This window comes from Myiozetetes cayanensis, unplaced genomic scaffold (assembly GCF_022539395.1).
Source record: "Myiozetetes cayanensis isolate MyiCay16 unplaced genomic scaffold, myiCay2020 scf24, whole genome shotgun sequence".
Classification (NCBI taxonomy): Eukaryota; Metazoa; Chordata; class Aves; order Passeriformes; family Tyrannidae; genus Myiozetetes; species Myiozetetes cayanensis.
The window spans coordinates 10,685,220-10,699,458 of NW_026087456.1; the positions used below are offsets into that span (position 1 = coordinate 10,685,220).

A 14,239-nucleotide genomic window follows, 5' to 3' on the forward strand; every position below is an offset into this window, starting at 1 on the left:
GGTTGCACTTTTGGGCCTTGAAAACAAGCTCTGGGAAGGATTTTGGATCCCACAAGCACAGCCTTCTGTGAAGCTCCCAAAAAGACTAAGTCCCACCTATTCAGCCTTTGAAATGCAGGTTAAGTCCTGCAGTTTCAGCCTTTGAAATTCTGGTTAAGTCCAACAGTTTCCCCTTGAGCTCCAGAAATGACTAAGTCCCACTTATTCAACCTTTGAAATGCAGGTTAAGTCCTGCAGTTTCAGCCTTTGAAATTTTGGTTAAGTCCCACAGTTTCCCCTTGGAAATGCAGGTTAAGTCCTGCAGTTTCCCAGCTCTGAGAAAGAAACCCAACTAAGTGCTGTGCTTCTGGGGCTCCAAAGCAGAGGGTGGGCAAGGCTTTTCTGAAGCTCAGAAAAAAACTAAGTCCATCACTTTTCCAACTTGGAAATTTGAGGATTTAGCCTCAGGGTTGCCTTTCTGGGCCTCAGAAAAGTCCCTCAGGGCCTTGTTTTGGAGGCTGGAAGCAGCGGCTCAGCCGGCTGTTTCCAGCCCCCCAAAACAGAGGCCGGGGCTGGGCTGACTTTGGTGGGAGGGCTGGGTGGCATAAGGACCCCCTCCGGAGGAGGGGGTTCCGGGAGGGGGGAGGGCTGGGCATGAGGACCCCCTCCCAGGGAGGGGGTCCGGGGTTGCGTGGACCCCCTCCGGAGGGGGGGGTCCGGTCGCGTTGTTCCCCAAACTCCGGGACGCCGGCATGCACCAGGCCGATTTAGCTGCTCGAGATAGTCTCTGGAGCGAAAGGCACTTTCCAGCCCTTTTTCCAGTCCAACTCTTTATTTGTACAAACACCGGAATAGCTACAATATTGAGACAATTATGACAGCTCATATTCATATACACTCGATGACAGTGAGTGATTTACAACTTGGCCAGAAGCCCAAATCGCTCCAAGCACCTGGAGCTTTAACTGGCTTGCAACAAGAAGCAACATTTAATAAGCCAGAGCTGGAATCCACTGGAGCATCTTGGAGCCAGAGCTGGAACCAACTGGAGCATCTTGGAGCCAGAGCTGGAACCAACTGGAGCATCTGGAGCCAGAGCTGGAACCACTGGAGCAGCCATCAACTGGAGCACCTAGGAGCTAGAGCTGGAATGAACTGGAGCATCTCGGAGCCACAGCTGGAATCAATTGGAGCAGCCTGGAAGCACCTGGAGCACTGCACAGCCACAACTGGAACCTGAAGAAGCTGACTGGGGCATCACCTGAAAGTGAAACAACAGAAGGAATTGCAATCACCTGAGTCTCCAAGCATCCCGAGCAGTAGGACAGGGGAGGGTCCAGCAGCAGGAACTGTACGAAGCAGGAACACTCTTGTCCAGATTGGCCGGTGGCTGGAACTGCTGCGTGGCTGGAGCTGGAACAGGCCTGTGTGAGGGAGAGCTGAGCAAACACACACAGCTGGGCCGGGCCAGCACCAAACAGCAAATGCAGCTGCAGCAAAGCCACGAGGGGCCCAATCCTGCCACAGCCCCCCAGCACAGACCCCCCAGCCCGTGTCAAAGCACTCACCCGACATTCCCTCCCGTGTCACCTCTCCCGGGGCTCTGCTGTGTCCTGGCCGGGCTCGTCCTCTCCCGCTGCTGTGCTGAGCCGGGCTGGCCCGGGCAGGGCTGCCGGGAACGAGGCACGGCGAGTTTGGAGACTGCAACAACCGGGAAACCTTTCCGCTGGCTGACCCGCAGGTGGCTGCGGTTGCCCCGTGCTCGGGGGGAGCCCCATCCTCGGGGGGCTCTGGCCGGCAGCCCCCGGGCAGTTCCCGCGGAGCTCAACCTGTGCAAAGACGGTGGGAAAACACTCGCGTACGCGACACCGAGGGCCGGGCGCGTTCCCCGCCGCGCCGCGCGTCCCTCCGGGAGAGGCCCCGGCCCGGGGGCAGCCGAGCTCCCGGCACGGCCCAGGGGCGGCCGCTCCAGCCCCCCCGGACGGGGCCGCAGCCGCAGCCGGGACGGCCCGAGCCGAGCTCCGCGCCCTCCGTCCCGCGGGGGCCCGAAGGTCTCGCCGCACACGCGGCCCTGCCGGGCACCGACACCCGGGCTCGCGGCACCCGCAGCCGGCAGCTCGGCCCCTCTCCGCACAGCCCCGGCACTCACCTGCTCCTCCCGGACCCGGCACACCAAAGCTCCCGCCGGGGCCCCACTGGCGCTCGGGAAAAGGGCCGCGGGGCGGGGCCGGGCCGGGGCGGGCCCTGCGCGGCACCTGCGGCCGCGGGGCGGGGCTGCGGGAACGGCCGCGCTCAGTGGCGCCGTCTGGCGAAACCGAACAGGAACTGCAGGCGGCACTCGGGGCGCGCTGGGCCCGCAGTGCCAGCCCTTCATTCACCGGGAGCAGCTGCCTGTACGCACTGGCACTGCGCACAGTTCCCGGCCCTTTCTCTGCCGTGACGCGCTTCCCTCCGGGAGAGGCCTCGACCCGGGGGCAGCCGAGCTCCCGGGACAGTCCAAGCCGGGACAGCCCGGACCGATCTCGGGCCGAGCTCCTGAATGTCTGTCCCGCGGGTGCCCGAATGTCTCTGGGCACACACGGCCCTGCCGGGCATGGGCACCCGGGCTCACGGGGTAGGAGCACCTTGCAGTGCCTCGTCCTGAGACTCACTAAACTCGGTAGAGGCAAAACCACATAAAGTGAGATCCCTTGCAAACTCAGCGTGCCATGGAATGTGCCCTGCAGTACCGGCCGTGTCCGCCAGACGGCGCCAGGCGGAGCGGCGGCGCGGGGGGCGCTGCGGGGCCGGGGGTCCCGGGCCCGTCCGGGACAGCGCTGTGGGGAGCGGCTCTGACTGGGAACCGAACCACACGGAGAGTCTGACAGTGCGGAAAAACCCCGGAGAGCAGCCGTGACACACCAGTGCTTCCTAGTGCAGGTGTAGCGGGAGCGTCCAAACCAGGCTCCCTTCCGTGGAAAGGCACAGGGACTGCTGTGACGCTGGGCCTGTTCCATAGAGAAATGACTGGGGAATTTGGATAAGCTGTTTATTTTTTGGGTGATTGTGACAGTGATAGCACTGAGTCCTTCAGAGGGGAAGGGGTTTATGCAGTGGAAGTTTTGTAATCGCAGGCATCTGTTGGACAGAGGGTGTGATTGGAGCAGTGTGTTCCCGAGACGTGGGGGAGCCCAGCACAAATCCAGTGGCCCAGCCTTGAACGCTGGCTGCTGAGTGGTTCCCTGTCACTTGGAAGCTACACATTCTGTCCGTTTGTAAAAGTCACGTTCTTTCCCCACTGCCCCTTCCTTACAAAAGCTACAGCCCTTGTCTAAAGCTTAGCAAAGTCTCAGCAAGGTGAGCCAAAAGGCCAGGTTAGACTCGCCGCTTGGTGTAGCAGAAGCACAGACGTAACTGCGGCCTGAAACAATTCTCTCAGCTGCTTTCTGCAGCACACAACCTTTCACAGCCCCCTTTCAGTCTCTGCCCCCCAAATGCTCCTGCAGTCCCTGAGACTGTTGGTTCCACGGTCTGCAGAGAAGCTCCTTTGGCCAGCAGGCAGTCCCAGAAGGCCCAGCCATGCGTGGCAGAGATTCCCAGAGCTGCCACGTGCCCCGGCTGTCCCTGAGCCTGCTCTGGGCTCGGCACTGAAACGCTGCCGGGGCCTGTCCCTGCTGTGCAGGTCCCTGGGGCTGCGGGACACGCTGTCACACACCACACACGGCCACTGGGCCCTGCCAGCTCCTGCAGCCTGTGCTTCCCGTGTGCCAGGCGTTTTGGGGGCCGCCTGTCTCTGGGGATGGGCAGGGAAACAGATTTCCTGGGACTGGGAGCAACACACGGCCTCGGCAAGGCAAGCAGATGGCCCGGCTTGGGGTCGCCGTGTGCAATTCCACCTCCAGGTTTGCTGACGCAGCAGCAGGTTCTTGTCAGCAGGTTCCCAGTATCCCTGAGCCCCATATCCATCAGCCCAAACGCTGCCCAGCTGCAGCTGTCAGCAGGAGGGTGGATTTCAGCCGCGAGGTGCCCCGTGGCGAGCGGGCAGGAGGCTGCGGTGTCAGCCGGCACGGCCCTCGGGACCCTCCCTGGGCCCGTGGCAGGAAGGGGCAGGTCCTGCTAACGTGGCCCTGCTCCCCTTGGGCTGCGGGGCTGGGCCGGGGACAAACATCCAGCTCTCTCAGCACGGGCAATAGCGGAAGGAGGCCCCGTGGGCCCCGCTGGAATTAGAGCAGGTGCCCCCTCCGGGACTGACTGGCGGCCCCTCAGTCCCGGGGCTGAGTTTCCTCTCTCTGGGAAGGGCCGGGATTGTGATGGGTCTCTCCTCTTGCTGATTCCTCTGCAGGCTCCGGAGGGGCACCCAGTCCCTGGCAGGGGCCACGCTGGGCTCGTTTCTGCTGTGCTGCGTGGGAAGCTGTGCCTGTCAGAGCCACGGGGACCTGCCTGGAGCCGTGCAGGGGACAGGGACGATCCCTGATGGAGGTAAAGGAGCCCCTTTTGCCTGTGGCTCTGAGCTTCCATCTCAGCTGCTGCAGTGCCCCGTGGGCAGCTGGGCCGGGCTGGAGGGGCACACGTGGTGTGCAGAGCCCCGGCTTTGTCCCATCCCGGTGCAGGCAGCCCCGGTGGGACCTCTCAGCCTGGTGACACGGGCCCTGCCGGGATAAACCCGGCTCCTTGCGGGACCAGGCAGTGCCAGCCCAGCCCCCAGACTGCCCAGTCGCTCCCCATTTCCCAGCTGGGCGCCCTCCCCTCCTTCTCTCCGGCGGGAACAGATCGCTCCCCTGAGTTTTGCTGCCATTCTTTTCACGGAGAGACTTGGATCCTCCAGGAGGAAGGGGTTTCCCAGCTCGGAACTGTTGCCTGCCAGGGCCTCGCTTCCCACATCTCCCGCGTGCCAGGGGTCCTGCCTTCCCCTCTCTCCTGGTGCCCCTTGCAGGTGGCCCTGCCACGCTGCCCCTGACACAGGGACGCCGTCAGACTGGGGACACTGCTGTGCTTGGGGACACTGCTGAGGGCTGGGGACACTGCTGAGGGCTGGGATCACTGATGTGTTTGGGGACACTGCTGAGGGCTGGGATCACTGATGTGCTTGGGGACACTGCTGAGGGCTGGGATCACTGATGTGCCTGGGGACACTGATGTGTTGGGACACTGCTGAGGGCTGGGGATCACTGATGTGTGTTGGGGACACTGATGTGCTTGGGGACACTGATGTGCATGGGGTCACTGATGAGGGCTGGGATCACTGCTGAGGGCTGGGATCACTGCTGTGCTTGGGGACACTGATGTGTTTGGGGACACTGATGAGGGCTGGGATCACTGATGTGCATGGGGACACTGCTGAGGGCTGGGATCACTGATGTGCCTGGGGACACTGATGAGAGCAGGGATCACTGATGTGCCTGGAGCGCAGGGAAGGGGAAACGCTCCGCTATTACTTTGTTGTGCGCCGGCCAATGAGATTTGTTTTCCCCTGCAGCCCGTGTTTACTTTGGTGTGGGTGGGCCGGGCTGTGTTTCTGTGTCAGTGCCAGCTCCAGCACAGCTGTGGCTGCTGCAGTGCCGGGGCGGGGCCGGTGAGGAGGTGCCGGTGCCGGTAACGAGCAGCAGGTGCGGGGCGGGCGGGGCCCGGAACGAGCAGCAGGTGCCGGGCAGGGCCGGGGCGGGGCCGGGGCGGGGCCGGGGCCAGAAAAGCCTCGGCCGTGGCGGGGCCGCTCCTTTCTCAGGTCTGGGCTTCTTTGTGGGGTCTCCGCTCCACGCGGGGGCAGCGGCGGCGGAGCCCGGAGCAGGTGAGGGGCCGCGGGGCCGGGAGCCCTGCCGGGCTTGGGGCCGGAGCCTCCGGGGCGCACAGAGGCGGCCCCGGGCCGAGGCTGTGCCGGGACGGGTCGGGCAGCGGCGGCGGCGGGGCCGAGTGCCGGGAGCCGCTCGGGCTGGGCAGGGACGGGCAGCGGCTGCCGCGGCCGCCGGGGCTTGCCCCGGGCGGGGTCTGGGGGCTCCGAGGGGCTTTCTCTCGGGGAGCGGGCGGGAGGTTCCCGTGGGGGGTTCGGGGCTCGCTGCGGCCGGAGGGCTTCGGGGGCGGCGGGGCACGTTGGGCTGGACACGGGCGTGGTGCTCCGTGCCCGGCCGGGCTGTTCCCGGGCAGGGCTCCCCTGGGGGGGCTGCGGCTCTTTGTGTGTGTGCAGGTGCAATAAACGTGAATAAAGTGCTCCCCCGTCTGCCGGCGCGGCCCCACAGAGACACGGGACGGGCCCCTCCTGCACGGAGGGCCCTCCAGCACAGTTCCCAAGCACTTCCCGCCGACTGGACCCGGGCCCTGGGTGGGGGTGGGCAGCGCTCCCTCCCAGCCCCCAGCATCACATCACATCACACGCGGGGTCCCGGGCAGGGGTGCAGTGCGGGGTTGAACTCCAAGTGCTGTGTTTTGGGTGCTTGGAAACGTTGTGAACTGGGGTGGGTTTGGAGCCCAGAAAGGGACTCAGTGCTGCATTTTCCACGGTTGAAAATGGAGACCAAGTCCTGTGTTTTGGGGCCTGAAAGTGGAAGCTAAGTCTTGTGTTTTCATGTTTTGAGAACAGAGACTGAGGATTGCACTTTTGGGCCTTGAAAACAAGCTCTGGGAGGGATTTGGGGTCCCACCAGCACAGCCCTATGTTTGTGAAACTGCAAAAATGACTAAGTCCCACCTATTCGGCCTTTGAAATGCAGGTTAAGTCCTGCAGTTCAGCCTTTGAAATCCTGGTTAAGTCAACAGTTTCCCCTTGAAATCCAAAAGTGACTAAGTCCCACCTATTCAGCCTTTGAAATGCAGGTTAAGTCCTGCAGTTTCAGCCTTTGAAATTTTGGTTAAGTCCCACAGTTTCCCCTTGAGCTCCAGAAATGACTAAGTCCCACTTATTCAACCTTTGAAATGCAGGTTAAGTCCTGCAGTTCCTGCCTTTGAAATTTTGGTTAAGTCCCACAGTTTCCCCTTGGAAATGCAGGTTAAGTCCTGCAGTTTCCCAGCTCTGAGAAAGAAACCCAACTAAGTGCTGTGCTTCTGGGGCTCCAAAGCAGAGGGTGGGCAAGGCTTTTCTGAAGCTCAGAAAAAAAACTAAGTCCATCACTTTTCCAACTTGGAAATTTGAGGATTTAGCCTCAGGGTTGCCTTTCTGGGCCTCAGAAAAGTCCCTCAGGGCCTTGTTTTGGAGGCTGGAAGCAGCGGCTCAGCCGGCTGTTTCCAGCCCCCCAAAACAGAAGGCCGAGGCTGGGCTGACTTTGGTGGGAGGGCTGGGTGGCATAAGGACCCCTCCCGGAGGAGGGGGTTCCGGGAGAGGGAGGGCTGGGCATGAGGACCCCCTCCCAGGAGGGGGTCCGGGTTGCGTGGACCCCCTCCGGAGGGGGTCGGTCGCGTTGTTCCCCAAACTCCGGGACGCCGGCATGCACCAGGCCGATTTAAGCGTTCGAGATAGTCTCTGGAGCGAAAGGCACTTTCCAGCCCTTTTTCCAGTCCAACTCTTTATTTGTACAAACACCGGAATAGCTACAATATTGAGACAATTATGACAGCTCATATTCATATACACTCGATGACAGTGAGTGATTTACAACTTGGCCAGAAGCCCAAATCGCTCCAAGCACCTGGAGCTTTAACTGGCTTGCAACAAGAAGCAACATTTAATAAGCCAGAGCTGGAATCAACTGGAACATCTCAGAGCCAGAACTGGAACCAGCTGGAGCATCTCGGAGCCAGAGCTGGAACCAACTGGAGCATCTCGGAGCCAGAGCTGGAATCAACTGGAGCATCTCGGAGCCAGAGCTGGAACCAACTGGAGCAGCCATCAACTGGAGCGTCTCGGAGGCAGAGCTGGAACAAACTGGAGGATCTCAGAGCCATAGCTGGAACAAACTGGAGCATCTCAGAGCCATAGCTGGAATGAACTGGAGCAGCCTGGAAGCACCTGGAGCACTGCACAGCCACAGCTGGAGCCTGAAGAAGCTGACTGGGGCATCACCTGAAAGTGAAACAACAGAAGGAATTGCAATCACCTGAGTCTCCAAGCATCCCGAGCAGTAGGACAGGGGAGGGTCCAGCAGCAGGAGCTGTACGAAGCAGGAACACTCCTGTCCAGATTGGCCGGTGGCTGGAACAGCTGCGTGGCTGGAGTGTCCGTGAGCTGGAGCTGGAACAGGCCTGTGTGAGGGAGAGCTGAGCTTACCTGCAGCTGCAGCAGGAAGGAGGGACTGCTGGCAGGGAGATCTGGTGGCTGGAGCTGCGATTGCTGCGCTCTGGACTCCCGGCAGGCGCAGGCAGGGCTGTCCCTGTTCAGGAGCTGGGAGCAGCAGGGAGCACAGCCTCTTCCCTCAGGGATTCAGGTCACAGCACGTGCCCCTCTCTGCGTGGAGGTCTCTCCCGGAGCCGTTCCAAGAGCAGGCGGCAGGAGGGGCCCCCCAGATCTCCCGGGGCAGGTGGGAGCGGCGGCATCTCCTGTGGATCTGCGGAAAGGGAGGCAATGCTCAGTCAGAGCTGCCGGGGCTGGCACAGCCCCAGAACCCACAGGACGTGCCCGTCCCCCGGCAGGACTGGGGAGCCCCAGGCTGTGCTGTGTCCCCTGAGAAACGTGTCTGAGCAAGCCCGGGAGCTAAACACGAGCTGAGCCTCAACCCGCCACAGCAAACACACACAGCTGGGCCGGGCCAGCACCAAACAGCAAATGCAGCTGCAGCAAAGCCACGAGGGTCCAATCCTGCCACAGCCCCCAGCACAGACCCCCAGCCCGTGTCAAAGCACTCACCCGACATTCCCTCCCGTGTCACCTCTCCCGGGGCTCTGCTGTGTCCTGGCCGGGCTCGTCCTCTCCGCTGCTGTGCTGAGCCGGGCTGGCCCGGGCAGGGCTGCCGGGAACGAGGCACGGCGAGTTTGGAGACTGCAACAACCGGGAAACCTTTCCGCTGGCTGACCCGCAGGTGGCTGCGGTTGCCCCGTGCTCGGGGAGCCCCATCCTCGGGGGGCTCTGGCCGGCAGCCCCCGGGCAGTTCCCGCGGAGCTCAACCTGTGCAAAGACGGTGGGAAAACACTCGCGTACGCGACACCGAGGGCCGGGCGCGTTCCCCGCCGCGCCGCGCGTCCCTCCGGGAGAGGCCCCGGCCCGGGGCAGCCGAGCTCCGGCACGGCCCAGGGGCGGCCGCTCCAGCCCCCGGACGGGGCCGCAGCCCGCAGCCGGGACGGCCCGAGCCGAGCTCCGCGCCCTCCGTCCCGCGGGGGCCCGAAGGTCTCGCCGCACACGCGGCCCTGCCGGGCACCGACACCCGGGCTCGCGGCACCCGCAGCCGGCAGCTCGGCCCCTCTCCGCACAGCCCCGGCACTCACCTGCTCCTCCCGGACCCGGCACACCAAAGCTCCCGCCGGGGCCCCACTGGCGCTCGGGAAAAGGGCCGCGGGGCGGGGCCGGGCCGGGGCGGGCCCTGCGCGGCACCTGCGGCCGCGGGGCGGGGCTGCGGGAACGAGCGCGCTCAGTGGCGCCGTCTGGCGAAACCGGACAGGAACTGCAGGCGGCACTCGGGGCGCGCTGTGCGGGGCTGCGGGAACGGCCGCGCTCAGTGGCGCCGTCTGGCGAAACAGGACAGGAACTGCAGGCGGCACTCGGGGCGCGCTGGGCTCGTCCGCACTGGAACTGCAGTTCCCGGTTTTGTTCGCCCCGGCTGCGCACTGAGCGAAGAAAGGGCACCGATGGTGACTTCGGGGCTAAAATACCCCTGCCCTAGGGAACCTGAGCAGCTGCCCATCTCCCCATGTCCGCGTGTCCATCGGGCAGCCCCTGAGCACTCCTGGTCCAGGAGCTGGCACTGATCTTGTGACGGGTCAGGCACAGGCTTATCCCAGCTCTGCCTTCAGCTCTCCATGCTCTCAGAACTCACAGAATTTCAAACAGTGACTTTTTACCCTCCAGTCAATAAGGTGCAGCTCATCTGACAGCACCTGCCAGGTTAGACCTGGCCCTCTCCTTCCTCTCCCCCCATTGCTCTGCAACTCACACTCTCCAGTGGCAAAACCCGTGTTTTCAGAAGCTCAGCTGAAATATTTAATCTTTATTTCCAGATAGGGAAGGTCCTGCCTGGGATGGACACAGCTACAAAAGAGGAAATTTCAAAATGCCAAAACCAGGCCCTGCCATTTGAGTCAAAGCAGGGAAAGACTTGGGCTGTTGAAGGTTTTATTGTCACGTGCTCCCCGATACACACACAGCATCAGGAGTGACAGACAGAGCAATGAGCTTGGAAGAAAGGACATCCAAAGGTCCAAGGATTATCTGCACTGGGGGCTGGACACTCTGCTGAGCCATTGCCACCCTTATTTCCTCTGAGGGACCCCACAGGGGCACCGGGATGTTGCCAGAATTGGATCTTTGGGGCCCCAATCACTTCACAGCATTAAATGGGTCGGTCCTGGGGATTCCTTAGAGGGGGGCAGCAATTGCATGTGAAACTGTAATAGCCCACCGAGAAATGAGATAAAACTGTGATAAAACCCTGTCATCTTTTTGAAGAATACAAATCAATCATTTCTCTACAGCAGTTTAGTAGCTTAACTTTCTGTTCTGTCCCTACAACACAGCATCTAATTCCATCTCTGGATTTGATCTTGGCAGAAGGAAGAGTCACCTGCCCTCAGCGTAAATATTTAGTACATAAAATACTGTCAAGAAATCCACTGCTTAATAAATATCTGTAGCTCTCACTCCTTTAGATTTTACCCTGCTAGATTTTAACCCCCAAAATTTCCCTACCTGTGCACTACTGATTGCCTCAGGTTACCTCACAATAGCCATTCTGTGTGCTATAGACCACCTCAAGTTTACTTCAGAAGGCCACTACTGATGACCTCATTTTTTATTTCAAAATATTCATCCTCTGCACTGGAGGTTACATCAAGTGTTTTCCCTCTCCAGAATTCCCTACCGGTCCATGACTCACTGCCTCAATTTACCTCAAAATGTCCCTTCTCTCCCCTAGAGATCACCTCAGATTTCCTGCCAAATTTTTCCTATCTGTCCCCCTTTCATTACCTCATTGTTACCTCAAAATGTTCATTCTCTACTCTTAGATTACCTGGTTTTACCCACCAAAACTTCCCTAACTGTCCCCTTCTGATTACCTCATTTTTACCTTAAAATATTTATTTCCTACCCTGGAGATGACCTCAACCTTGACCCCTCCCAAAATTTTCTGACCTGTGCAGTATTGATTGCCTGAGTCTACCCTCAAGATGTTCATCCCCTCCTTAGAGATTGCCTCACATTTTAGACCCAGAAGTTTCCCTACCTTTTTTCTAGTGATTGCCTCAATTTATCTCAAAATATTCCTTCTCTGCACTATACACTACCTCAAGTTCACTCCCAACATTTTCCCTACCTGTCCACTAATGAGTACCTCATTTTTACCTCACAATACTCATTCCTTTACCTGCAGATTAATTCAGGGCTTAGGCCAAACCCCTCCATTTTGTCCCCTATATATTACCTCGATGTTAAACCCAAATACCCCCAGATCACAAGTCAGGGACAGAGGAGTTCAAGCACATGAATAGTTCAGAGTAACTGACCAGGATGTTTATTAAACACACACACACAATTTATGTCATCCCCAAAATGTTCATTCTCTCACCTACAAATTATGTCAGGCTTTTTTTTCTCCAAAATACTTATTGCTCCTTACACCTTACCTTAGGTTTTGCCCCCCAAATTCTCCCGAAATGTCCACTGCTGATTACCTCATTTTTACAGTCCCCTGCAGCCAGAGCTCAGCACGCATCCAGAGAGGCAATTCCATCATCTAAAAGAAAAAAAAGAGGAAGAAAAAAAGTGATTTCTTTTGTTTTAATGCTATTTTAAATTCTTAAATTCAAGCCAACATTTGCTTTTCCTTTTTGTTAGTGGAAAAATGAGCAGTGGGCACAGGTCATATCACTAATAATGATGTGAATGATGCTTTCTGGGGGAAGACCAACCGATTTCTAAGTTCAATGCCTGCCCAGTGACTTATTTCTCCAGGAGAAAACCTCTTCAATGACCTGATTTTGTTCCATCTGATAATCTTTTTTCTATCTGGATGTTGCCAGGCCGAGGTGGCACAGGCACACGATGCTGTCAGCACTCTCTTCTCCAGACACAACCAGGGGCTCCTTGGCAAAAACTGCCTCTGCCATTTGGTTTTCTCCAGGAGAAATGAAGAAATTCCTCATGGCAGTTTGGAGATTAACTTATCACAAAGGGAAGTACAGAATAAATACTCCTGGAAGAGCCCTTGGGATCTGCTGGGCTGGGTTGGGAAGGGGATTTATCTGCAGCGAAAAAGCTGACAACCTCAAACACAAAGCAGAGACTGTCAGGTGGGGTATGAAAGCACCAGTTTGACAAACTCTATTCTCCTCATTCCTTTTAGTGACTTTTCCAATCCAGCTCTGAAGCTGACAAGCCCAAACTGTCCCCAGTGCTCCGTCCTGAGGGACATTCCCAGGGATGGTGTATTTAAAGCACATTCCCAGCAAACACTCCCAGACAGCCCAGAGGCACAACTGGATCTCTGTTTGGGGCTGGGAAGGGCTGCAAGGAGGACACAACCCCCAGGCAGGGTGGCCTTGGCAGTGACAGCAGCAAATTCCCACAGCTGGATGGCAAAACACAGAGACAGAGGCCAGCAATGCCCACGGGATGGGCAGGTTTCCCTTCTGCTCCCTGGGGGAAAATCTGCCTGCCCTGAAGAAATCTCCAGGGGGGATCTAAAACCTCAGGAGGCAACAAAATGCAGCTTCTGTCCCCCTGGTCCTGTTTAAACTCTGTGTGTGGGCCCAAACCTCACACCTGCATCGACCTCACCTGGATCAGTCTGAAGACACAGCCCTAATTCTGACCTTCAGTTTGGTCCCAGGGGTTTCCTGCTCAGAGCTGAGGGAAATCTGCCTTAATATTAATAAATAACTTTTGATGAGATCAGCCATCACCCCTGTCCTTTAGGCTTGGCAAGGTTTTGTAGTGAACGGACCCAAATTCTAATCCTAAATCTGAATTTCCATCAACTCTTGCTAAATACCTGACAGTAAATGATACAACAGAATTAAAAGACTGCAAAAAGAATAACAGCAGGTTTTAATAGGAGAAGTTTCTTCTTTTCCTCCTCAGTCTGAGAATGTAGCACTGAATCTTTGCAATCAAGAGACAACAGAGTTGTTATTAAACCTCTCAAACATTGTTATTTCCCAGAGAACTGTGCCATCACTGAGCTATGCCCGTGTGCCTGGAGTGGTTTTGGGAAGAGCAAGATGACATCCCACTTCTGTTTGGAAAAATTCAAGATAATAAAAAGTAATTTCTCTTCTTTCTCTGACCCTTATTCAAAACAGGTGTGTAGAACAGCCTATTCATGGAAGGATTGATTCAGCTGTGGGGGGGAGGAAACCCTAAACAAACAAAAACACATCAGAATTGAAAGTAAAAACATGCTGCTTTGCTTAACAGGAGCACACAAAATTAATTGAAGCCAGAGAGGAAATTACAAACCAGGAAAAAAGCAAAAAGAAATGTTCTGCATTATTAATTCCAAAGGAAATTCCCCACCCATCATGACCAATTACTGACAATTTTTCCTCTGTCAAAAAATTCTGACTTGGGTTTCTGCTGAAGTGTTTGACACGTTCATCGTGGGTTCAGGGGTTTGGTGGGTATGTTTATGGCTAATCCTGACAGGCCCAGGGCAAACCCAGCCAGTCCCATCACTGCTCCCCCCCCAAACTTGGGTGAAAAATTGCTATAGCTAAATAAATACTCCCCTTCCCTGCTATCCAGTCCTTTGTTGCACAGTCATGGAGCAGATTTATTCCCAACAACTGCTCTCCAGCCCAATTCCCATTCCTACAGACACAAACTAAACAGACCTAAGGCAATGATTCCATCAATACCTGGAATACCAAGCTCTCTGTTCCCTGGATTGCTCATCCAAACACTCACAGCATTCTCCCCTCAGCTCAGAGACTCTCTGGCCTCAGAGGGAAACACAAGCTGAAGTGGCAGCTCTGGCACCACCTTTCCTCTCCTTCCTGGTGCCCTGGAAAGCCTCAGGCAAACACAACCCCTCAGACCCTGCCTCCCTGAACACCAGGACAGCTGGAGTTTGAACCAGACCCCGTGCCCTGCACAGTTGTGTTCACACGAGCACAACAAGCCCGTGGCTCCATCCAGCCCAACCCTCCAATCGGCCCCAGAGCCTCCCAAAGCTCCCCTGTGTCTGCCCCGTGCCCAGAGCCTGCACCAAGC

At 57.7% G+C, this 14,239-nt stretch overlaps 2 long non-coding RNA genes across 4 annotated transcripts; both read right to left on the reverse strand.

Annotated features, from left to right (window-relative positions):
* Positions 1–1,091: 1,091 nt before the first annotated feature.
* LOC126642779 (uncharacterized) lies at positions 1,092–9,431 on the reverse strand. 2 transcript variants are annotated; one of them, XR_007629544.1, is made up of 3 exons: positions 9,301–9,431; positions 1,548–1,808; positions 1,092–1,240 (listed from the first exon to the last, which is right to left on the reverse strand). It is a non-coding gene; the product is annotated as an uncharacterized LOC126642779 (long non-coding RNA). The 2 variants fall into 2 exon arrangements; XR_007629543.1 differs by lacking the exon at positions 9,301–9,431 and adding an exon at positions 2,129–2,259.
* LOC126642780 (uncharacterized) lies at positions 7,432–8,916 on the reverse strand. 2 transcript variants are annotated; one of them, XR_007629546.1, is made up of 3 exons: positions 8,748–8,916; positions 8,150–8,426; positions 7,432–7,945 (listed from the first exon to the last, which is right to left on the reverse strand). It is a non-coding gene; the product is annotated as an uncharacterized LOC126642780 (long non-coding RNA). The 2 variants fall into 2 exon arrangements; XR_007629545.1 differs by having other exon boundaries at positions 8,726–8,916.
* Positions 9,432–14,239: the final 4,808 nt, after the last annotated feature.